At 42.2% G+C, this 24,337-nt stretch overlaps 1 protein-coding gene and 1 pseudogene across 1 annotated transcript in view; one reads left to right on the forward strand and one right to left on the reverse strand.

The window, feature by feature from the left end:
- RAB30 (RAB30, member RAS oncogene family) overlaps window positions 1-24,337 on the forward strand; it is a 73,981-nt gene that overhangs the window by 17,568 nt on the left and 32,076 nt on the right. The window lies entirely within an intron of this gene.
- LOC118501444 lies at window positions 1,877-22,944 on the reverse strand (annotated as a pseudogene).

Genomic DNA, 24,337 nt, shown 5'->3' on the forward strand with positions numbered 1-24,337 from the left:
CCTTCAGGATCCTGGATTTTCTATTTCTGGAGAAACTTCCCTGTGGTTTCCCTCTCAGGGCCTCCCTCTCATCCTTGGAGCCCAGGAAGTGACAATAGTCAGGGGAGTCCAGCTCTTCACATTTTCTACTATGCTGAAGGACAGCTCCCTCAGTTTCCTGTGTTTTTCTTCTGAATTGGTGGATCACCAGCTTCCAGGGATAAATGGCTCTTACTAAAATGTTAATTATTTCCCCCTTTTTTGCCTTTCCCAGACAGTATATGAATGTTTGATTTTGACAATTTGTCTATTACAAGTGGTTCATAGAAATCACCGGACACAACGCTGATTGAGATCAGCTAAGTCTACGTAGTTGATACCCTCTCCCTCTCCAACAAAGAGTACCTTCAGCTCATTTGCCCCGGATTCTATCTTTCAAGTCCCAGGAGACTTTGTTGTCTAGTTCTCCGAGGCCTCCAGCTATTCAGCGCTTCTAACCCATGCCTCAGGCTCCCTCCTCCTCCCTCAAGGTCTCCCTGTGGGCATAAGCTATGGTGTCTTATGTAAGGAAATGTTTTCCCAGCTGGATCTGGAGGCAGGCCAGGCATCTATCCCAGGCCCTTTAACCCCCAGAAAGTTCCCACATATGGCTACATGAAACAGAGAAAACTAACCTCCAGCATGGGTTCAAGAATTATGGCACTGGGAAAAAGTCTCATCCAGCCAGGGCATTTCCCGGCCCTGGAACTCCATAGTTTGGGCTACAGTGAAATGGACAGAAGATCTGGGGTTAGGACACTGGACCTCAAGTCTTGGCTGAAGCCACAAATCCTGAGGCCATAAGCACTTGGCCTGTCTGAGCCTGTGTTCTCAGCTGTAAATGAAGGACTGATGACAATCTCATCTTCGTACTGTTCTGAGAGTCAGATAACTCAATGTATAGTGTAAAAGTGATTTATAACAAGCTGGTAGAGTATATCACAGATGTCAATGCTTGTTGTTATAAAACAATTTTGGCTTAATGAGGAACATTTCTAGAAACTGAACAGGGTGCATACTCTGTCATCACCAGCCCTCAGTTACTGGCAAACCTTTTATTGCTCAAGTAGGCATTAATGGCATCATTCTCCTGTTTATTTTTGTAATCTTTTCATTTATAGTCTTCTAAATGCTCCCAGAAGCTTTGTTGATTCTTGAATATTTATCTTTGAAAACTCTGGTCAGGGTTGTACGCTTATACCCAGAGCTATTTACCCAAGATTAATTATTTGAATTCTTGGAGCTTTATGTCAATCCATTTCCCAATAAATCATGGGACAGCAGAGCTGGTTATCTATGATAAATGAGGTTTATCTTGCTTGTTAGGATTCTGTATGGTTGAGGACTCCTGAGGGTATCTGATAGCAGGTAAGCCCTAAGGCTGGGCTATTGCAACTTGGTACATGCTTCTGGGAATGGAATGAGACTGGAGAGAGAGTATCTTACTATTAACTGGTCCATGATTTTAGAGCTGGTGGCCCTTGGGAAGTGAAGAGCCTGTTGTGTATTGTCATCAGTGTGTTGGAATTATTACTGCGTTCTGAGAAATTTTCTAGGTGTTCCCTAAACACTGGGGGATTGTTGCTTACTTCTTTTTTCTTGCCACTTCAACTGTTTAAAGTTTATTCTTCTTGACTGTGTTCCTCAGAAATCTTTCAGTTATAAATGAAAGACCCCCAACTCTAACCAGCTTGGACAAAGGGAATTTATAGGAAGAACACTGGGATATTTCATGTAACCATGGGAAGGATGGGTGCAGATGGAACCAAGACTGCCCTAACCACTCCCACATTTTGGTGCTTAACACAAACCTTATTTCTTACTCGGTTGTGTAGCAGTTGAACATGGTGTTTCCCGATTAGGCCATCCAGGCTCCTTCCATCTTGTGGATCTCTTCTCCTCTAGGTGTCTCAAAGTCCTCTCCTTTTAACCTGCAGGTGGAGAAGGAGATTGAAGAATCTTGTGTGAGAGGTTCTTATGAGCCAGATCTAGAAGTGGCTTATATAATTTCTGTACTCATTCCATCAATTACTACTCAGTCCAAGAACCCACATAATGGTAAATAGGCTGAGAAACATGGTCTGTTTGCAGGAAGTGTAAGAAGTAGGTTTGGTGAGCATATAGCTTGTTTGAGTCACAAAGGGACTCACATGACATCAAGATTCTGTTTCTTGTTTTTGCTTCTCTCCTGCACGTCAGGGAGCATGGCCACGATTGTTCCTGAACTTAAAAAAAAAAAAAAAACTTATTGAGAGAGGAGGGGGAAGAAAGGGAGAGAGGAGAGAGACAGACAGATTTGTTGTTTCACTTATTTACACATTCATTAGTTGATTCTTATTTGTGCACTGACTGGGGATCAACCCTACAACCTGGGTGTTCCTGAACTCTTAATCTCACTGTTGTTAGCAGCAGAGACAACTGGCATACACTTACTGGCTCCAAATAAAAATTCTCAGAGTAAGGATTGGCTTAGTTTTGGTCATGTGACTACTGTTGAACCAGTCAGTGATGGGCAAAAGGGCAGGGTCACTTAGCATAGACTTGGCCACTGAGAGCCCCACTGGTGCTGCTCTTAGAGAGGAGGAATCATTGTGAGACAGCTACTCCACTTGCTAGCCACTGAAAAGGCCTAACCTCTCCTTTTGCTTCTACTCTTGCAGCAAATTCAGTGCAGTTTTATAGTTATCTTTCCAATTCTCCTTACCACAGCTAAATCAAACAATTATATTTCACTGAATCCATGACATCATCATTTGTAAAATGTATGACTATTCTGTGTATCACTGAGAAATAAGGTTCCAAATAAACTACAGTGGTACTTCGGTACTCGCCATTAATTTGTTCCGGAACTCCTGACAAGTGCTGAAACCAAGTACTCAACAAACTTTCCCCATAAGAAATAATGTAATTAGAGATAATTCTTGAAAGTTCCCCCGAACTTTCACATTTTACTGGGGTAATATTAAGTAATGATGTTGTTTTGTAATACAGAACCTTAAGACTAAACAGACATGGATAAAAAGCAATTAATTGCATAAAAATAAAATAAAATTTAACTTCACTTTACCTGTACTGAGAGGTGTTCCTGGCGTAATGGGAGGGTGGTGAGGTGGTGGAGGAGGAGGAGGAGAAGGGTTAATTGTTGCAGGAAGAGTCCTCTTCCAAGACAATTTCAAGCAGTTTCTCAGGTGTTTCTTCTGTTTTCTGTCTCTTGACTTCACTGAATACTGTTGGAGACTCAGGTTTAGGGGATTTCACTAAAAACCTATCAAGAGAAACTTGTTTCTGTCTATGTTTCAAAATGTTTCTAAAGTATGACATTGTTCATTAAACAGGTCCACATTTGGGCTGCTTGTTAGAGCTTTGTCTGGGTGATGTTTTTCCACAAAGTTTTGAACCCATTTACTGTACATTTCTTTTATCAGTGTAGTAGACACTTCCTCCCTTCCCTCCTCCTCATCTGAAGAAACGTCCTCAGCCACTCTCTGTTGCTGCTCCTCAGTGCTGAGCTCTGCTCTGTGTGCTCCTCCACTAACTCTTTCACATCTGTAGCATTGACCTCCAGGCCCATGGACTTGCTCAGAGACACAATATGCTCCACTATTGGGCTACCAGGATCATCCTCAAAGCCTTCAAAGTCCGTTGGAGTTACAGCTTCTGTCCACAATTTCTTACAGGCAGAGTTCATGGTCTTGTAAGAAACTTCACGCCAGGCCTCATCTATGAGAGTAACACAGTGGAGGATATTAAAATGGTCCTTCCAGAACTCTCTGAGTGTCAAATGTGTGTCTGAGGTTACTTCAAAACATCTCTGGAAAAGGAGCTTCATAGAGTTTTTTGAAGTTGAAAATGACCTGCAGGTCCAGGGGCTGGAGCAGAGGAGTTGTGTTAGGGGGCAAGAACTTCACGGTTATGAAACTGAGCTCCCAGTAAGTTGTCCTCTGAGCCTGGAGGGTGAGCAGGAGCATGGTCCATAATTAACAAAGCCCTCAGAGGCAGTTTGTTTCCCTGCAAATATTTTTTCACATTGGGGCCCAAAACTTCATTTATCACTCTGTAAAGAACTGCCTTATCTCTCAAGCTTTAGTAATGGCGCTCTACATCACACTTAACTTGCTTTTTATCACATTCTCTCTCTTTTGAAAACTCACCACTTTTCACTTTGATGCACCAGTTTTAAGTTTTAAATCCCTAGTAGCATTCCCACACAATACAGTTAGCTTGTCCTTCATCTGCTCGTGCCCTGGCAATGCCTTCTCTTGAGTGATGTAGGATCTATTAGGCATTTTCTTCCAGAACAAGCCAGTCTGGTCGCAGTTAAGCATTTGTTGGGGGACAAAAGCCTTAGCCTCTACATAATCCCTAAACTCGTTCGGCAGCTTCTTTGTTGGCACTGGCTGCCTCTCCATGCCTCACCACACTAGGAATGCCAGTTCTTTTTTTAAATTTATCAAACCATCCATGACTGGCTTTAAACACTTCATCACTCTCATCACTCGTTCCAGGCTTGTCTTTTAACAGATCAGCATGTAATTGTCTAACTTGCGTGAAAATTATTGCCTCAGAAATGCTGTCAACTGCTGTTTTTCATTAATTCACATGTAAAGCACTTTTTTCAACTTTTTCCAATGTCTGTGAACGTTGCTTGCTCACTGACTTTACACCTTTAGCAACACTTACTGCTTTAATTGCTTCCTTATTTCTCACTATCGTTGATATGGTTTTACTTAGCATCTAGAACATATAAGAGTGGTACCAGTCACACCTACACCACTCTCATACTTACCTACGATCTCCTTTTTCTTTCTCTCTGTGGGTCTTATTAACTGTTTAGGGTTAGTAGCATCACTCTTAACCGTTTTTCAACCCATGATTAGCACTTAAAATGCACAAAAGTACAGGACAGTAATCAGCAAATATGTGGGAATTCTTCATTGTTCACGAGCTGCTGTGAGACTAACACATTGACCTTTGTTTCATTGTGAGAGGGGGTGCCCTGTGGCGAGCAAGTGACAAGTGATGAAGCATTTTCCTTTGCGGGGCAGTGTTTTGACTCATGCGAGTTCTAGCATATGTGACGAATCCTGAGCAAGCACCCAGTGCTGAAGCATTTTTTTTCCTCATCAAAATGTGACAAGGACAGGGTTTGATGAGTTCTGAAGCTGACGAGTACTGAAGTATGACTATATTACACAATACCAAGATGCCCTCCATTGTAAAATGCATCCTAATTTCCAAGCTGCCAAAATGTAAGAAAAAATGTTTTTAGAATTAATGAAAGATGATATTTCTTACTCCACAACCAAGCTGTGTACTTTCATGTCTCAGTACGACTGCTTTTTTGTTTTTTAGTTCATGCATTAATTAAAAACATATTTATGGCCCTGGCTGATGTAGCTCAGTGGATTGGGCATGGGCTGTGAACCAACGGGTCACCAGTTTGTTTCCCAGTCAGGGCACATGTCTGGGTTGTGGGCCAGGTTCCCAGTAGGGGGCATTGTGAGAGGCAACCACACATGATGTATCTCTTCCTCTCTTTCTCCCTCCCTTCCCCTCTCTCTAAAAATAGACAAATTAAAAAAAACATATTTATAGGTAACAAAGAATAAGAGATTCATTTTCGGCCCTCTAAATGCTTGCCACCTCTCCCTCTTTTCCATCCAGTGTTACATGGTATCTGCTGTGTGCTAGGCAGTCTGTTGGACACTGAGTGCTGAAGAAGGAATAAGATGGTGTCCTTGTCCTCAGGGACTTACAGCCTGGGGTATCAGAAGCAGTGGGGTGTGGGGAGGCAATCACAGAGACAAATGAGTGATAAAGGGTCACAGGTCCTATTATTAAAGTCCTTAGAGGGTACATTGGGCCCCCAAAGTAGAGGGAATGAAGGGAGTGGTCACTTCTGCTTTGAGGCATGAGAATGATGCTATGTTTACCAAGATGAATGTACACTGTTAAAAGAATAAAGAGCAGTCTAGTTTGAGTATTAAAATGCAATTTTCCCACATATACTTGATAATAATAGGTAGGCTAATGTGTTTTTCAACACTTATTTGAGTCTCCTTAAACTTCCTATTAAACTTCACATTCAAAAGGTATATGTGAATCTCTTCTTTGTGTAAATATTAATAGTCCGCAATGCCTTTTATAGCGACAAAGTAAGTGGATAGCATAGCAGTTTTATCTTGTGGTGGAGGCAGTCTGCGTTTCTGTACATTAATTACCTAGACTCCTTCCAGAGATTCTTTTTCACTGAGTGGTGATTTTTTAGGCTCTAGTGGCTGCTCTGGATCACATGCTCCGCAGGAGAAGTACAGGAGCTGCCAAGAAGGGCTGATGCAGGCTCAAGGCCATGCTCAGTCCATGAAGCAGGGATGACAGTGGTAGGATTGGGAGAAAATGTGGGGAGGCCGTGTGGACCAGAGAACAGAGAACAGCCATTGTTGGCTTCCTCCTCGGACAGTTCCAGAATCCAACACTATAACCTGAGTGCAAGATCCTTATCTTTCAAGCAAAGATTATCCTTATCCTTCAGCTAAGATTAAACTCATTTTTTACTCATTTAAAACACATGAAAACAACAATACTCTGGGAAGTAAAGGGAATTTTCTGAGGCTCATACAGAGGTTAGCAGAGGGCCAGCATCTGTCTGTCCTTTCTGGCTTAGGAAAAGCGTACCTAATGAGTCAGGAAGACAAATTCAAACTTTATTCTCTTCCCTGGTTTATGAAGAACCTAGAAGTAACCATTGAGATACACAGGGTTTTTTTTCAACCTTCCAGGTCAGTGTGTCTGGAGTATGGTGCCTAGGGGTGGGGGCAGGGAGCGACTTGTATTAATCCACCCCATTATTGGGCATGGGGGCACCTTCTGGCTTCTGGTCAGTTGAGAGGAGGGAGAGCCCCAAGTAGCTTCATTAGAGGAAAGTAAAGAGGGCAGAATATCTAGGTCAACTTTGCAATTTCTAAGGACCTCTGACAAAGTGTGAGGTTGGGGTGTGCTATACTTGTACTACTGGAGATGCTTGAGGGATGGCAGAAAAGCATCCCTAGCCCCTGTTGGGAGAATGCCTCGTAGGCACACAGAATGGGGAAGAGCAAAGGGAAGGGGGGACAAGAGAGAGAGAGAAACTCATCCTTTGAAATCAGCAAAAGGTATAGCCTTAGGAGTGATTTATGGATGTACAGAGGAGGAACATTAAAAGAGTAATTACTGGCTGTTTATTTTGGAAAAGTATGTGTAGTGAGAGCCAAGGCAGGGAGCTTTGTTTTCTATTTCACCTGCTCCAGCTTCCATTAGTGTTAATAGGACCATATATTCTAGACTTTCCTTGGCTGGCTGCCTGACATAACTGTTTGAACTCCTTGTTTTGGTATTATATATTCTTAACAACAGAGGGAAAAAGAAACAATGTTGTGTGCTATATTATTCCATATGCCTTACTGTAGGTGGGATTTATTCTCTCGGGTCCATGGCTATTAAGATAATCTGTTTGGATGATCTGTGTTTCTGATAGCTATTTCTAGACAGCTTTATAATTTGCCCAAGGGGTTTGTTCAGGTGATGGCTAAATGTCTTTTTTATTTGGTGGAACAAGGTGAGTTTTAATCCTGGTTATCTGAGCTCCAGGCTGATACAGGGGCTGCTGTCATCCAAAGGGCCGGTAGAGCCACGTGTTCGCCTTGTTGTGGGGAGCCGATCCTGGGGGCATTATAGGTGGCCATTCGATACACATGGACCCACTTGGTGGGGGACTTAGTTCTTAGGGTCACAGCTGCAGAGCCCACTTATTCAATAACAAATAACAACTGAGCTCCTGCTGTGCCTGTGTATTGTTTCCGTCTTGGGAATACTCTCTGCAAAGAGCCAGAATCAGACTGTTAAGGAAACTAGCAGTCTGAAGGAACCTTAGTGGTAATCTAATCAAGGGCAGCAAGCTTTTTCTGTAAAGGGCCAGAGAATAAGTGTATTCATTTTAGGGAACCACAAACAGTTTCTGATGCATATTATTCTTTGTTTGCTTTTACGTTTAAAAATGTGAAAATGTGAAACTTGGGGGTAGGGCACAAAGGCTGGATTTGGTCCATGAGCCATAGCTGCATACTTTGCCAACCCCTGATCTAATCCATTCCCCTCATTTTTTTTAATCAAGGGGGAAACTGAGAGCCAGAGGGTGAAATGATTCCCCCCCCCCATTACCTACCCCCCCTCCATGGTCACACAGCTAGTTCTTGACTCTGCTGGATTGGTGACCCTTAGGAAAGGATCCCCAAAGTGCCTAGTCATTTTGCAAATGTATAGTTTTGGTCCTGGGGAGGTATGAATTTTAGTCTGTTTTTAAATCACTAGGTGCCTGTCACATTCTAGGCACTGTGCTTTGGATCGAGGATGCAAAGTCAGTACGACAAAGTCCCAGGCCTCAACCAGCTTAGCTCTAGGTGCAGGCAGATAAGATGGTGGTGTGGAAAGTCGCATATGGAGACAAGTGGTGGGTGCTGTGAGGCACAGGAAGGCACTCCTCCCTCTGTATGTGGGATGCTTCTGTGGGTGAATGAATTGAATGAATGAATCCATTCATTCATTGTACCCCTCCCACTTGTGTTTTGGATGCCACTGCCTGGATTGAAGGAAGGGGACAGGGACCTGGCTTCTTCCCCACTTGCTTTTCTCTTTGGGGACTTATACCTCAGGTATAGCCTAGTATAAATGGGTGGGTTATAAGATTAAAGGAACTAACGTGAAAAAAGATTCAGACCCTCACTAGAGAAAGATGACTGATTTGGCACTTGCTTTGTTGTACTGGTTTATTTAAGCAGGGGCACCAAGACATGTCTGAAATCATGTAATGTCAATCATAGAGCCTTTTTAATATTCTAGAGTTGGAAGGACTTCAGAGATCACTTAACTATATACCTTTTCATTTAACAAATAAAGAACACAAGGCCCACCCTGGCTGGCATAGCTCAGTGGATGGAGTGTGGGCTGTGAATCAAAGTGTCGCAGGTTCAATTCCGAGTCAGGGCACATGCCTGGGTTGCGGGCCATGGCCCCCAGCAACCGCACATTGATGTTTCTCTCTCTCTTTCTTTCTCCCTCCCTTCCCTCTCTAAAAATAAATAAATAAAATCTTAAAAAAAAGAAAAGTAACACTTAAAAAAAAAAAGAACACAAGGCCCAAAGATGTTAAATTTCTGGGTCACACAACTAATTCATAGAATCTTAGTGTTGTGAAGGACCTTAAATGATATCTAGTATAATCATCCAGATAATAATGAATAATAATCACAGCCAATATTTATTGAAAGTTTATTGACATAGTCCTGGCCGGATAGCTCAGTTGGTTAGAGCATTGTCCTGATATACCAAGGTTGCAGGTTCGATTCCAGGTCAGAGCATGTACAAGAATCAACAAATGAATGCATAAATAAGTGAGCCAACAAATCAATGTTTTTCTTTCTTTCTCCCCGCTCTTTCTCTCTAAAATCAATAAATAAAAAAGAAAGTTTATTGACATGTGTAGTACTATATATTACCTCATTTAACTTTGACAGTAAACAAGTATAACAGGTATAATTACCATTCTCATTTTGCAACTGAGGAAACTAAGCTTGAACAGATTAAATAAAATTTGCCCAAAGTCACCTAGCCAATAAGTGGTAGAGCCAGGATTCAAATCCAGGCTGAAATGTTTAACCTGTTCAGAAGACTTTACTCCTGTTTGCCTAAGTGTTTGGACTGTGCTTCTTCATTAGTTTATGAGCTTCTGGGGGCAGGATGCACATCCCCTTCATGTGTGTTTCCCCATTCTTGGATCGACATATAAAATTTTCTCAACAGATGTTTGTCCAATGAGTGAATCAATGAGTCAGTCAATCAAATTGTACTTGAAGCAGTTAACAGTTTTAGTGACAAGTGAATGCGAACTCAGTGACTGAGCTAGACCCATGCCCAGGTCTGTTGATGTCTTATCCTTTCACCAGCTGTATGTGCTAGTATGCAGATGTGAGCCAGAAAAGCCTAGTGCTCTGCAGCTGTCTTTACAGTGTCACTGAACAGTTTCGAGAATGGATGTGCACAGAAGAATTCTCTGAATATTGAAGGTTCCTTGCAGATGTGACAGCCTGGTTGGTTTCTCTGAATCTGATGAAGTTTGTAGAGGCAACTGGAAGATTCTGTCTGCATGTGGTGCCTTCTTCTTCTTTTTTTTTTTGAACAACCATTTAATTTAAAGTTGTATTATAGTTTCATACTATAGTCTGAGGCATCCTGGGGTTTGTGGGCTAAAGAATTGAGGGATTCTATAAAAAGGCACGGGCATACATGGATTTGGCTTTGAGCCAAATAATGCCCAAAACAAATATCTTTGCTGCATTAATTTTTTTAGTTCTGACAGATGAGAACAACCAACTCATTAGATGTATGATACCTTGTGATGTTTTCCTTTCTTGTAAGTTGAATGCTTTTCTTGCCTGACAATGGTAATACATGGGCTTATTTCATTGGAGATTTTTGAAGTCAAAGACATTTTTAACAGATTTATAGAGATTATTCTAAAAATAACCCTCCCTATCTGGATTACCTCTTTTAATATAAAAAGCAGCATGGGCATTGTTTGCCATTTACTGTAAGGAGAGTTTCTCTATGTGGCATAGAAAAGCTGAGGTTCTTGGATTTAAGCTCAAAAAGCTATATCCTTTGAACCTACGCCCCTGGCATGGTTCATATAAGTCAATACACAGCATTAATAATTGCTGCATGTCACTGGGAGGACAATCCAAATTAAATAAAAGAGGCTTTCATTAGGTTGTGAAAAAACAGATTCAGGCTCTAATGGTAAGAACTTGAGAGATTTTCAGGGGGAAGAGATGTAATACAAGATATTCTTCTCATTAGTAGGCATTTGAGAAATCCATTAAAATAGAGAAACACATGAATATTTGTTTTCTAACACAAAATAATTCAAGGACCTGCCCATGTTTTTTTGCCAAAGTTTTTTTCTTTTCAGGTTTCAGCCAAGTGTCACATTTTCCTCCCAATTGTATCAGGGAGAAAAACCTCACTTAGCGGTTCTTGCCGTTAATACCCACTTTTAAGCATTTCTTATCTATTAGTGAATCTTTCTCTTCACTCTCCCAGGGAGTACCCCTGGATTACTCTACCTCCCTCTTCAGCAGCAGTAGTCACTTTCAGTATAAACCGGGAGGACAGCAAAGGACAGAAGTATCTGTATGGTGGCTGCTGTGGTGCCAGATAAATATTCAGTATCACCACGTTCTGGAGATAGGTATGCAGTTATATTTCTGAGTTTTCATTTTCAAAAATTTCAAATGAACAGATTAGTATACAGGATACTCAAAAAGTCTTAGACTTACTAATTATGAACATTTTGCCACATTTGCTTTATCTTTATGTATGCAGATTTATGTTTTATGGAGGAGACATCATGATACTTGATCTCTAAGTATGTCAGCATTTATCTCCTAAGTGTGAGGACAGTCTTCTACATCACCACAACAGCATTATCATGCCCTATAAATTTAACATTGATTCCATAATACACACTCTATATTTAAATCTCATCTTTAATCAGTTACCTTTTGCTGCTTAACAAATCATGCATCCCCTTCCTCCTTAACCCATTCATCTAAATGTCTTTGAGACTTGGTGTTCTTTCCCATAATTCTAATGAAGTTCATTAGCAGATTCCTAGTTAATAAGTTAGGCTTTGTTCTCTTAGATTCTCCTTCCTTTGGAAGGCTTCTCATCTTTCCTTGGAAACTATTTCTTGTAGTCTTCCGTTTATTGTGTACTCTGTCTTCTGCCAACTGCTCTGAACACCCTTCTAACTGTCTGACTTTTCAAAGAAAGAACAGTAGTTACTCTGGCTTCTTTTGGTCTGTATGAGAATGACATTTCTTAGGACCTTCTTTTAAGGACTATGGGGCATTATGTTGGTAATTTATCTGCAGTTTTAAGCTTGTGGTTTGAATGACCAACTTGCATTTAAATTGATGTTCTGCAACTTTACGTTTTTGATGCTATGCCTGGTAGGAACTCAATGTTTGTTGGAATGATTTACTCATTCAATTATTTCCTTATATGTTCATTTTTATTTTTCTTCTTCCTCTTAAAGTGAGCCCTTTAGAATTTGTTGCAGTGCTGGTTTGGTGGTCACAAACTCTTTTAGCTTTTTCTTGTCTGTGAAGCTCTTTGCTCCTTCAATTTTAAATTATAGCCTTGTTGAGTAAAGTAGCCTTGGTTGTAAGTCCTTGCTTTTCATCACTTTGACTTTCATGCCAATCCCTTCTGGCCTGAAATTTTCTGTTGAGAAATCAGATGACAGTCTTATGGGAGCTCCCTTGTAGGTAATTAACTGATTTTCTCTTGTGGCTTTTAAGATTCTCTCCTTGTCTTTAGGCTTTGCCATTTTAATTATGATGTGTATTGGTGTGGGCCTCTCTGGGTCCATCTTGTTTGGGACCCTCTGTGGTTCCTGGACTTGCATGTCTTTTCCTTCACCAGATTAAGGAAGTTTTTGGTCATTATTTCTTCAAATAGGTTCTCAATCCATTGCTCATTCTCTTCTCCTTCTGGTATTGCCATGATGTAAATGTTATGCACCATATTGTCCCAAAGGTCCTTTAAACTCTCCTCTTTGAGAAAAATGTTTGTTTGTTTGTTTGTTTTGCTCTGCTTGGGTATTTTTTCTACCTTGTCTTCCAAATTGCTGATTCAGTCTTCTGCTTCATCTACCCTACTGTGTATTTCTTCTGGTGTATTTTTTTATTTCAGATATTTCATTCTTCATATTTGAGTGGTCCTTTTTTATGGTTTTTATGTCTTTTTTCATGCTGTTGATCATCCTTATATTCATTACTTTAAACTCTACATCTGATAAATTGTTTGCCTCCATTTCATCTAGCTCTTCTTCTGGAGAATTCTCTTGTTTATTCATTTGGCGTCTGTTTCTTTGTCTTCCCACTTTGGCTGCCTCTTTGTGTTTGTTTCTCTGTATTAGGTAGATGTGCAAAGACACTGGTGAAGTCCTATGTCAGATGCCACCTGTGACTGGCCCTGGGTAACCTGTTTGGAGCAATCCACAGCTTGTGGCTCCCTCTGCTCGACCTGGGTGTATACAGACAGAACCAGGCTGCGCACCAAGGCTGGCTCTTACTAGCACCAGGCCCCGGGGAGGTCAGCTGAAATCTCAAAGTTCCTAAAGATCTGCCTCCACCTGCAGGTTTTCTGTTAGGCTTAATCACTGAACATGCCACCAGATGTATTCCACAGCAGCTGGGGTTAAGCTCCACGTGGTGTAAGAGGGATTCTTGCTGGAGGGCTACTGCTTCCTCTCAGGTTGATGTGCTGATGCTCTATGGAGAGGAGTTCTCTGACTGAGAAAGATGGCTTCTGCAGTCTGGGGAATGAGTGAGCACAGGAATCCCAATGGCTGTTCCTTCAGTTCTCTCCCCAGAGCTACCAACACCAGACTCTTCTCATGTGACTCTGGTCTCATCTGCCCTCCCTCTGCTGGAGCCCAGGGTAAGTGACTGAAAACAAAATTTTGTTTATTGGCTCTTTAAGAGACTCTGCATGTCTAGCTATCTTTCCCTGGTTGACAGAAACTCTGCTGCTTTTCATAGCTGTATGTTATTTGGGTTCCTTTACTGGTTCTGGTGTTGTAGGCTGGGGAGCCCAGCTTGGGGTTTAGACACCACAGTTCTCAGGGGGAACCCCCACCCCTGCTGGCTGCTGAAATATCCCTCTGAAACTTTGGCAGCCATTCTTGGGAGCCCAGCTGGCCCTCTTGCACCTCCTCCACACTTCATACTAGTCTTGTTGTGGTGATGTGGTTTCTTTCATAAGTCCTTGGTTATAAGACTCCTCTCCAGCTAGTGTTCAGTTGGTTATTCAGGACGGTTTCTCTATAATTTAGTTGTAATTTCAGCTTGGTCCTGGGAGGAGATTAGCTTCTTCCTACTTTGCCAGCATCCTGGATTATCCTGTCTCATTTATATGTTCAATAAATATTTATTTACTAAATGTCTAGTTAGTGAATTAAATTATTTTTTAAATTTAACAGTAGGTTACATCTTTTTTTCCAAATTATGTATATATGGGTTTCTTTGCCTTTGTCTTTCAACTTTTTGTTGGAATTTATTAGTTTGTCCCCCCACCCCCCAATTTGAGCAATAACTAGCTATATGACTTTTGGCTAAGTTACTTAACCTTTAAAAATGTATTTGCTAATTTTTAATACAGGGATAGTAATAGTGCCTACCTTCTGTTTTTTTTTTGGGGGGGGGTAAGGATTAGATGAAAAAATGCAAATGGATTACATAGTACATGCTAACATATAGTGATGGCTCAGTAAATGTCAGTTATCATTATTCTTATTATAATGTCCAGACATTGGACTTTGGTCCTTACAGCAATTATCCTGAATTAGGCATTATTTTTCCCATATTTTTCAAAGAAAGAAACTAAGACCCAAAGGATTTAAATAACTTGCCAGATATCACAGAGCCAGCCTAGGCTGTCTGATTCCATAGTCTGTGCCTTTACCTACGCCCAAACCTTTCAGCGTCTCATATGACACTTAGACGTGAACTAGGAATCACTTCATATTGACTGAAATAAGCCAATATTGTTTTTATTTGCCTTTTAAAATGTAGGATTTACAAGGAAGTTGTCCCCTGTATTTTTGGAAATGCCAGTTCTGAAAGTCAGATTAGTAATGATTTTATCTTAAATCCATAGAATTTTAAGGTTTAGAAGGATTTTACGTTTAGGAGGATTTGCTTGCCCAATTATTGAATTCTTTAACCATCTAGCCAAGGGGTCATCTGGTTTATCTTTTTACTTTTTTAATCCTCACCCAAGGACATGATTATTGATTTTAGAGAGAAGGGAAGGGAGGGAGGAAGAGAGGGAGAGAAACATCAACATGGGAGTGAGAAACATTGGTCTGTTGCCTCTTGTACATGTCCCAACCTGGAACGAACCTGTAACCTTTCAGTTTACGGGACGATGCTCCAGCCAGGTGAGCCACACTGGCCAGGGCTGGTTTATTCTTTAATGTTTCCAATGACAGGGAAGTCATCAGCACCCCAGGGCAGCTCATTCCACTTTCCACAGCACTGACCGGCAGAGAGCCCTCACATCATCTGAGCTCTTCTCTCTGTCTGCCCTCAGTCCTGGCTCTCGCCCCCTCCCTGCACTCCCTCTTCCACCAGGTAACCAGAATTCTCTCTTTAGGCACAAATCAGATTGTCACTCCCCTAATTAAAATTCTTTTTTGATTTCCCATTGCCCTTAATGACAAAATCGAAACTCTTTTCCATGATCAACAAGCCCTACCTCACTTCAAATATTCTTTCTTCCCTGTTGCTCATTCGGCCTCAGTCCTGGTGGCCTCTGTGTTCTCAGCCATGCCAAGTGTTCTCCTGCTGATGTCTGTCACACTGTTTCTTCTGCCTGAGCTCTTCTTTTCTGAGCTTTGCAAATGGCTGGCTGATTCTCATCTTTTCAGCTCTCAGCTCAGATGCCACTTCCTCCAAGAAGCCTATCCTGATCACTCATCTAAGGCCCTACCTCATCATCCTATATCTCTCTTTCAGACCACCTTGCCTTCTCCCCTCATTGAGAACGTAAGTTCTTTGGTGACTGGCCCTATGCTGTCACGTTGTCAGTCAGGTCCTCTACAGGTGGCACAGTAGCTGTGCACACAAGGTGTTCCATAAATGCCTGAGGAGTAATGAATGGCCTCATCATTGACTGAATATAAGGCTGTGCTGTCATATTAAAAATGGAGTAGAATCAGAGCTTTGCAGCTTTCTCTGTGATTTTGGGCAAATTATGTTACCTCTCTGGGCTCCAGTTTCCTTAACTGTATAATAGCAACCTTATCTACCTCGCAGAATGTTGTGAAGATAATTAAGATATCTGCTGTGAATGTACCTCCACAGTACCTGGCCCATATGAGGTATTCAGCTCACCTCAAAGCCTGGTGCTTAATTCTGAACATGTATAGAACAGTTCTCTGGAGTCTCAGCTTGATTAATGGAACTGTTTACATAGTATGCCTGTGTGTGACTGACCCATCGGTTAGGTGTAAGATGCATGTGACTCCCCTGAGGTAATGTTTGCATGGCTGGGAATACAGTTCCAACCCTGGATATCAGCTGTTGTGCATCTTGGTGTTCAGTCTGATAACACAGGGTGCCAGGTCCAGGGCCTTCACTGGGCCACTGAGCACTGTGTACCGCCCCCCACCCCCCCACAACTAAATACTCAGACCTGACTTTGTTGGGCCCGTGTCTTGTCAAGATGGATTGGGATCCTCTGTCTAGACAGTTGTCTCCCTTGGGAAATCACAGTTGCTCTAAGAGGAGGCACATGGTCTCCTGTTAAGAATACAAAATAGGCCTGTGAGCTCTTTTGCGGGGGGTGGGTGGAGGTTGCTCTGAGGTGTGTGGGCCTGTGGAGCATAGCCTGCAGAAAGGAGCTGTCGGCTTCTACACTCACAAGCATCTCAGGATCATGGTAGTAGCCTTCTCCTTCACATGTGCAGTGCCAACAGAGCTCACAGTCCCTGGGAAGGTGGACGTGTCACTGTCAACTTGCCCAGAGCCAGTGATTCTGTGCCCCCACTGAGGAACGCTCAGAGGAATTACAAGGCAACCGTGGATGCCCTGACTGGTGTGGCTTGGTTGCTTGGGCATAGGCCTGCAAAACGGAAGGCTGCTGACTCAATTCCTGGTCAGGGCATGTATGAGAGGCGGCTGATCAATGTTTCTTTATCACATCAGTGTTTCTTTCCCTCTTTTTCTCCCTCTGTTCCCCTGTCTCTAAAAATAAATAAATGAAATATTTTTTAAAAACAGGTAACCCTGGAACATGGGTTAGCTGCTGGGAAGGGGGACAGAAGTCTCTCTGGAACCTGCTTTCTGGGCATGATGGCCTAGGTGGTTCCCCTCTGTGGGCTGTTAGAGTATTTTAACATGGGGGCTCTGAAATGAGAGACCCAGGGATCAAATCCTGGCAGTGTCATGACCTTGACCAAATTATTTAACATCTGACCTTAGTGTCTTCATTGAAAATGGGGATAGTAATGATTCCTATCCTGTTTGGTTGCTGCCAGGATTAGATGATAGAGTGAATGCAAAAAATCTTAGCTTAGCCCCAGGGCCATAGTCAGTGTTCAGTAAATAGTGATTCTTTTTATTAGGCAGGACAGGTTAGGGTTCCGAGTTTATTTCTGACAAGTGTCACCCACGTTGAACTTTGACTCTTGGTTCACCACTTGCCAGCTGTGAGCCTCAAACAAGGTATCTAACCTCTGAGTCAGTGTTCTTATCTATAACATGCAGTTTATAGTTCCTACCTCAAAGTGAATGCAGAGTGAGTAAGAGCACCTGACACATAATAAGTACTCAAAATATTAATTTTCATTACCTTCAGTTCTTGACTATCTGAAATATGGTCCCTTTAAGCTTGTTAAGATTCCTCACTAGCCTTGTATGCAGCTGTGTTCAGACAGCTTTGGCAGAAAGGCACTTTTTTTTTGTTTGTTTAAATGACTGTTTCATAATCTGTTGGCTCGGATCTGCTGCTGCCACACCCTGGGCCTCCCAGGGCCCCCGGGTTCTATTGCAGTTAGTGTGCTCCTTGCCTCTCACCTAAATGACCCTGGAAAGTGGCTGCTAAGGAAGGCTGCTGAATGCAAAATGGATTTTTCTCTCTGCTCTCTGGGGCAATGCTGGCTCAGGGATTCTTAGCTGTAGGAGGAGGGGCTGGCAGCCTGAACTGCATTTGGACTTAGTGGCCGGGAGTTGTCTGGTTTTCATTAAAATTCTCTGGCTGTCTTTTGGGATTGCTCCATCCTCTGTGACTATGTGTTGGAGTCAGTGTGCTGTTCTCTTAACCTCACACACCCATCAAATCGCAGCAGCCCTAAGGACGAGAGAAAATTGAAGGTGGGAAACAGGCTGGCTAAGGGGTCTTGCTCAGCAACCTTTGTGTAAGGGACCCTCATCTACAATAGCAGAACCTGAATTTTGCCAAATCTTAAATATAGGTGGGGAGACACACGTAGCTGAGCTGGGAATCCTTTTACAGCTCACTCGTGATGGCAGACTTGCTCTTGAGTGCAGACAGAAGTTTCCTGGAAGCCGTCAGAGGGTCCCGGAATGTTACGTTCATCAGTGAAATCAGTCTGGAGTAAATCTTTTTCTGAGGTGCTGCTACCCTCATAGGTCCAAGGGAAACAGGATTGGGTGGCAGTTCTCTGAGGGTGACAGACTGAACTGAGTAAAGAGGATTCAGTTTTTAAATGTTAATTTCTGATAGCTGAAGAAATCTTACGTGCAACTGAACTTTAATCTGAAGACCTAGGTTCAAATTATGACTCTGCTGTTGACATGCTTTGTGACCTTGGGCAGGTTTCTTCCCTGGGTCTCCGCTTCAGTGTGAGGTTGTGAGGATTCAATGAGATAAATTATGTAAAGCTCTTGGCATACCGTATGTTCTCAGTAACTGGTAGCTTTGATATAACTTGCCTAGATTGGACCTGTCACTCCAGCTCACCACGATCTATCCCAATTCTGCTGTCTAGAACATATGTTCTGCATCCCCCCCAGCTTTGTGTCACTTAAGAATTTGAGGCAGATGTGCTCCCTAGGGCAAGTTGAAGCTCCTCTCTGAAAATACACCAACACATCATGATTCCTGCTGAAAGGCTTACAATGTCAGATATTTCATCTCTGGGCAACTTATGAGGAAAAAAAGGATTTTTGACATCATTGTTGATGGAAAGATTATGAGAAAGCCATTGTCATTGATCTTGGATATGATCTTGGAGACACTCTCAACAGAGCATCACCAAGACTCCCAGTTGCCTTCAGAGTCAACTGCATTCCCAGTCTTTTTTCCTTTCACTCTACTCCGCAAGCCCTGCGTTCTAGCCATAGTGCAACTGCTCTCGTAAAATGATTAATATGGGACACATTATACACATTTATAGTTTAAAGAAGAATAATAGAATGAAAATTGTGTATCCGCCATCCAACTCATAAAATGGAATATTATTGGTGCCTTAGAAGCTGCTTCTGTACTCTTGCCTCCAAATCACGTCTCTTTGCTTCCTCACCAAAAGCAATGATTATCTAGACTTTTGTGTTCACCGTTCCCTTACTTTTCTTTATGGTTTAGTCACCCATGTTGGTATTACAAAACTATATGTTGTTTAGTTTTTTTAAAATAAAGATGCAAGTATAAATCTAGTAAGCTTTGTCAGAAAAGGTTGACATTACTACTCTTAGATCTAAAAATAAGCCAAGCTTACCTGGGGTCGTGGTCTGGCTTTAGCTTTCCTGGGAGCTCCGAAAGGTCCGAGTGGGGCAGTCATTGGGCAAGGCCGTGAGTAATCCCTAGGAAATCTGAGGCTCACCACCATTGCGACATCAGACAGGGTGGTACGTGGGCCGGGCACTGGACATCCGGTTGGGTATGGCTACGGAGAGTGGGCTGCTCTGTCTTTTCCACTGTTAGTCTCTCTGTTGCCTATCTTTAGCTTTTACACAGTAGGTCAAAGCAAAACTCATCTGTGGGACAAAGTAAATGCCATCAGCTAACCCAGATGGACAGCACGGCGAAGATAGCAGATACTTCATCAGCACATGGTCAAAGCAAATAGAATCGGAAAAGAATCTGGACCAAATTTATTTATCATAATTTGTCAGGTTAAAAAGAGAGTATGTAGTACTACCTATGGAATATTCCTACCTAAAAGTAGACCTCTAAATCTAATCAAGCCTCTAGAGCTGATTTTGACTTAGTGGAAATACAGGGGAAAGGATGACAAGTTAAATTACATTCTAAGGGCCCTGGCTGGGTAGCTTGGTTAGAGCATTGTCCTGATATGCCAGTGTTGTGGGTTCAATCCCCAGTCAGGGCACATCCAAGAATCAATGAATGTATAAGTAAGTGGAGCAACAAATCTCTCTCTCTTTCTCTCCCTTTCTATCAAATCAACAGATAAATTTAGTGTTGAACAACTGACTTGGCTTCTTCTATAAGAAGTTAATGGCATAAAAAATAATGTGGCTTAAGAATAATAACCAAATGTAATATATAAACTTTGTTTTGATTTGTATAGTCTATGTATTAGTTTGCTATAGCTGCCGTACCAAAATATCACAGACTGGGTTGCTTAAACAACAGAAATGTATTTTCTTATAGCTCTGGAGGCTGGAAGACTAGGGTCAAGGTGCTGTCAAGGTTGTTTTCCTTTGAGGCCTCTCTCCTTGGCCTTCAAATGCTGCCCTCTTCCTGTCTCTGTGCATGGTTGTCCCTGTGTGCACATGCCACCCTGGTGACTCTCTCTCTGTCTTGTGTCCTAATCTCCTCTTACAAGGACACCAGTGGGGTTGGATTCGGGCCCACACTAAAGGCCTCATTTTAATTTAATTACATCTTTAAAGTCCTATCTTCAATTACAGTCACATTCTGAGTACTGAAGGTTCGAGTTTCAACATAAAAATTCTTGTGTGTGTGGAGGGCACACTTTAGCCTGTAACAGTGTCATTGTACAAAGGCATTTTTGAGATGTTGGGGAAATGTTATTATAGACTGATATTACGGGATTCTTATTAACTTTCTAGGTGTGATAGTATTATTGTGGTGTTAGAAAATGGGTAATGTAGAGATGGGTTCTGAAGTACATAAGGGTGAAATGATATGAAGTGGAATTTGTTTTAAAATATGTAAACAAAGTTTTTTAAAAGGACAAAAAAGGATAGATCAAAGTTAACAGGCCAAAATGTTCATAATTATTGAGTCTGGGTGATGGGTGCTGGGGTTCTATTTCTGAGAATGTTGAAAATTGTATAACCCTATGTTTTAAATATTTAGAACAAAGAATGTTTAATAGCAGTGGCATTGTTGGTGACGACCAGCTTCACTGTGTCTCTCTCTGGACTTACCTCCTCTGGTCTGGTTGGCTTCTTCGTGTGGTAGTAATCTTGGGGTCCTCTGTTTCCTGTCTCTACTGGATCCTCTGATTCTCTATAGCACTTGGTGAAGGACATCCTTCAGCTTGTAGAATCCTCTCTTGGCAGTTTCTCAGTAATTTCACATTGTGCTTGCTGTTCTGGACCCTCTCCACCTGACAACCTGCACCCCTCTCTTCTTCAAAGTCTTGTTTATATTGTCATGGCTGTTTCTTGGGAATTTCTCTTATTCAGACATTGGACCTGTGTACTGGTTCTCTAGAATACTAACTTCTCTCTCCTATTTTTCATATCTTTGTCTTTACACTCTAGATATCCTCAACTTTATCTTTTAATCCTTTTATTGAGTCTTTTTTAATTTTTGCTATTAAGTTGTCAATTTTTAAGAGCTCTCCTGTTCTCTTAGTTTCCTTTACTGGTATCTATTTTCACTTCATGGATGCAGTTTTATTTCCTTTTTGTAAGAATATTAATGGTACTTCTTCCCCACCCCCTGCATAATATCTGTTTCCCTCAGGTTGCTTTTTTTGTATTTGCTGTGGTCTGTATCTTTATTAGAGGCTTCCCCAAGATGTCATTCTGAATGTGATCCTTGGCTGTGTTGCTCCTGATTAAGGGTGTAGGGTGGGTTAAAAAAAACAACAAACCTTTCAAGCCCTGGCTGGTGTGGCTCAGTGGATTGAGTGCCAGCCTGTGAACCAAAGGGTCGTTGGTTCGATTCCCAGTCAGGGCACATGGCTGGGTTTCGGGCCAGGCCCCCAGTGGAAGGCAACCACACATTGATGTTTCTTTCCCTCCCTTTCTCTCTCCCTTCCCTTCTTTCTAAAAAATAAGTAAATAAAATCTTAAAAAAAAAAGCTGTCAAGACCTTGACATTATGGTAAGTGAAAAAAGCCACTCACAAAAGACCCCATACTGTATGATTTTATTTATATGAAATGTTCAGAATAGGCAAATCTGTTGAGGCAGAAAATAGATTAGTAGTTTCCTGAGGCAGGAGTGTGGGTGAAGTGCAGAGCGAGTGCTAATGGGTACAGAGTTTTCTTTGGGGGGTGATAAAAATGCTCTAAAATCGATTTTGGTTGTAAAACTCTGTGATATATGAAACACTGCTGAATTGTATACTTGATTAGTTTTTAATTTTTTAGCCTTATAATGATTTTTATTACTCAAAAGCATCATTTTTTTAAATTTAGCTTTCTGACACTGTGCTTGTGCCTTCAATACTTTCCCAACGATTTCCTGCCCCTCAGGAAGGAACATGCTTGCTCCTGTCACGGACACACTCAGCACACGCGCATCCACCACAGGTTCTGCTGATGTGGGTTTTTAAACAACCTCATTAGAACTTTAGGTCTCACAGCACGAACTCTGCAAAGTTGTTCTGGCACAAGCCACATGCAGGTTTTGGTGCTTTCCTGACCTTTTTTGGTATAAAGGTAAACAATTCTATTGCCAGGGGTTTGGGACGGCCCAGTTTTGTTAGAGGCTGCCTTGTAGGACAGCCTCAACAGTATGTCAAATGCTGGGGCATTGTGAATACCTAACGAGTACCTAATGACGCTGTTCTCGGAAGAGTGAATTGTGTACTTCAAAAGAGTGAATTGAGTATGTGACTTTCATCTTAATGAAGTTTAGTATTATATCTTAATCATACCTTTCCTATCATCCCAGTGGTGATGGTTGTACAACTCTGAGCATACTAAACACCATGAAACTGTACACTTTGAAAAGGCGAATTGGTTATGTGAGTTGTATCTTAATAGAGCTGTCAAAAGAAAAGCTGCCAGGGAACTGGATATGGGATGACATCATTAACCGAGCCTCACCGTAGCACAGCTGGGCTGTTCGGGGAGCCCCCGAGGTGACACCTCCAGGTGGCAAAGAGGACTGTAAGACCCCTGGAGGGGTCTTACAGTCCTCTTTGTGGGGCGTGGTCTTCCACCTGCGGTAGAGTCAGGAAGCTGTCTGCCTTTAGCAGACACAGTGCCCTTTGTTTCGTTTCCCTTCAAATGTGCTGGGTCATTCTGGGCAGAGGCACCCTTACTTTTTACTATGGAAAATATCAAAGATGTACAAAAGTAGAGAGGGTAGTACAGTGAACCCCCATGTTCCCAACACCCAGGTTCACAGTGATCACTTCCTGGACACTTGTTTCATCTGTATTCCCCAGCCCCTTCCCCCAGATTATTTTAAAGCAAATACTAGGCATTCCTGTTTTCTGTCCTCCAGAGTCTAAGCCTCTAGAATTCTGGCAGCAGGGGGAGGATATAGGGACTGAACTTCTTTTCAAGCAGCTCGCACTCTTGTCTCCTTTTACTGTAGCATCCTCTGCCCCTGGGGACACGGTACTGCCAGTCCCGGGCAGGGAGGGTGCAGTGGTTTACGTTGGCCCAGGTCTCAGCTTGCCCTGCTTCTGGTTTAGGATTCAGATTTCTTGAGTCTGCGAAGTGAGTCGTCTTTTTCCCTGGACTTGTATGGTTTTGTTATAAAGAAAAAAGCACTCCACTGACTTTCTGTGCCGGAAAGAGTGCCAGGAGCCAGTGCAATTAGACGCAGCTGTTCCGTGTGCCCCAGCTATTCTCAGGAAGAGTGGCTGCGCTTTTCTATTGTGTTTTCAGTCGTGCACTATCCTGCTCTGTTCTGCTCAACCCTCGGGCCCTGTTTATTTATTTGTATATGTTTTGATTTGTCTTCAAAACTCTTTCCCAATCTTCTGAGCACTAAGGGAAATCTCATTATTTTACCACGTCTTCCTTCTGACCTTGAGTCTAGGCAAAGTGAAGGAGGCCCTGCATTTGTGCCTTGCTGGCATTTCGTACTCACCTCTTATAGAACTGTTTGCTTGCACTTTGCGTGCTGTATTGCAGTTTTTTACCTGCTTATTTCCCCTGTGAAGCAGGATCTGTGAGTAGGTCCATGTCTTGTTTTTCTCTGAATTGTGAGCATAATGCCTCACTGCCAGTAAACATTTTTTAACTCACAGACTGGATCGTTGAACACTGTGCTTCCAGGGTGAGGACAGACAGCGGACAATGCCCCTTCTCGCCTTTTACTGGCACCACTGTTTGGTAAATATTAAGGAGCAAAGCATGCCTTGTCTGATGGCTTGTTATTATGCAATGCTGTTCCCTTTGCTTTCAAGTCTGCTGTTTTTCACCCAGTCAGCAGGTTGGAGAGGGAGGGAGGGTGGCTACTGGAGTGTAAACATCCTACCAAAGAAGGAATGGACTTGGTCAGAGATGCGTTGTTTCCCTGCCTTGACGGAAAGGCTTGTGGTGTACAGTCCCCCTCACACTTGAGAAGGAGGG

The sequence above is a fragment of the Phyllostomus discolor genome, chromosome 6 (assembly GCF_004126475.2).
Source record: "Phyllostomus discolor isolate MPI-MPIP mPhyDis1 chromosome 6, mPhyDis1.pri.v3, whole genome shotgun sequence".
Lineage (NCBI taxonomy): Eukaryota > Metazoa > Chordata > Mammalia > Chiroptera > Phyllostomidae > Phyllostomus > Phyllostomus discolor.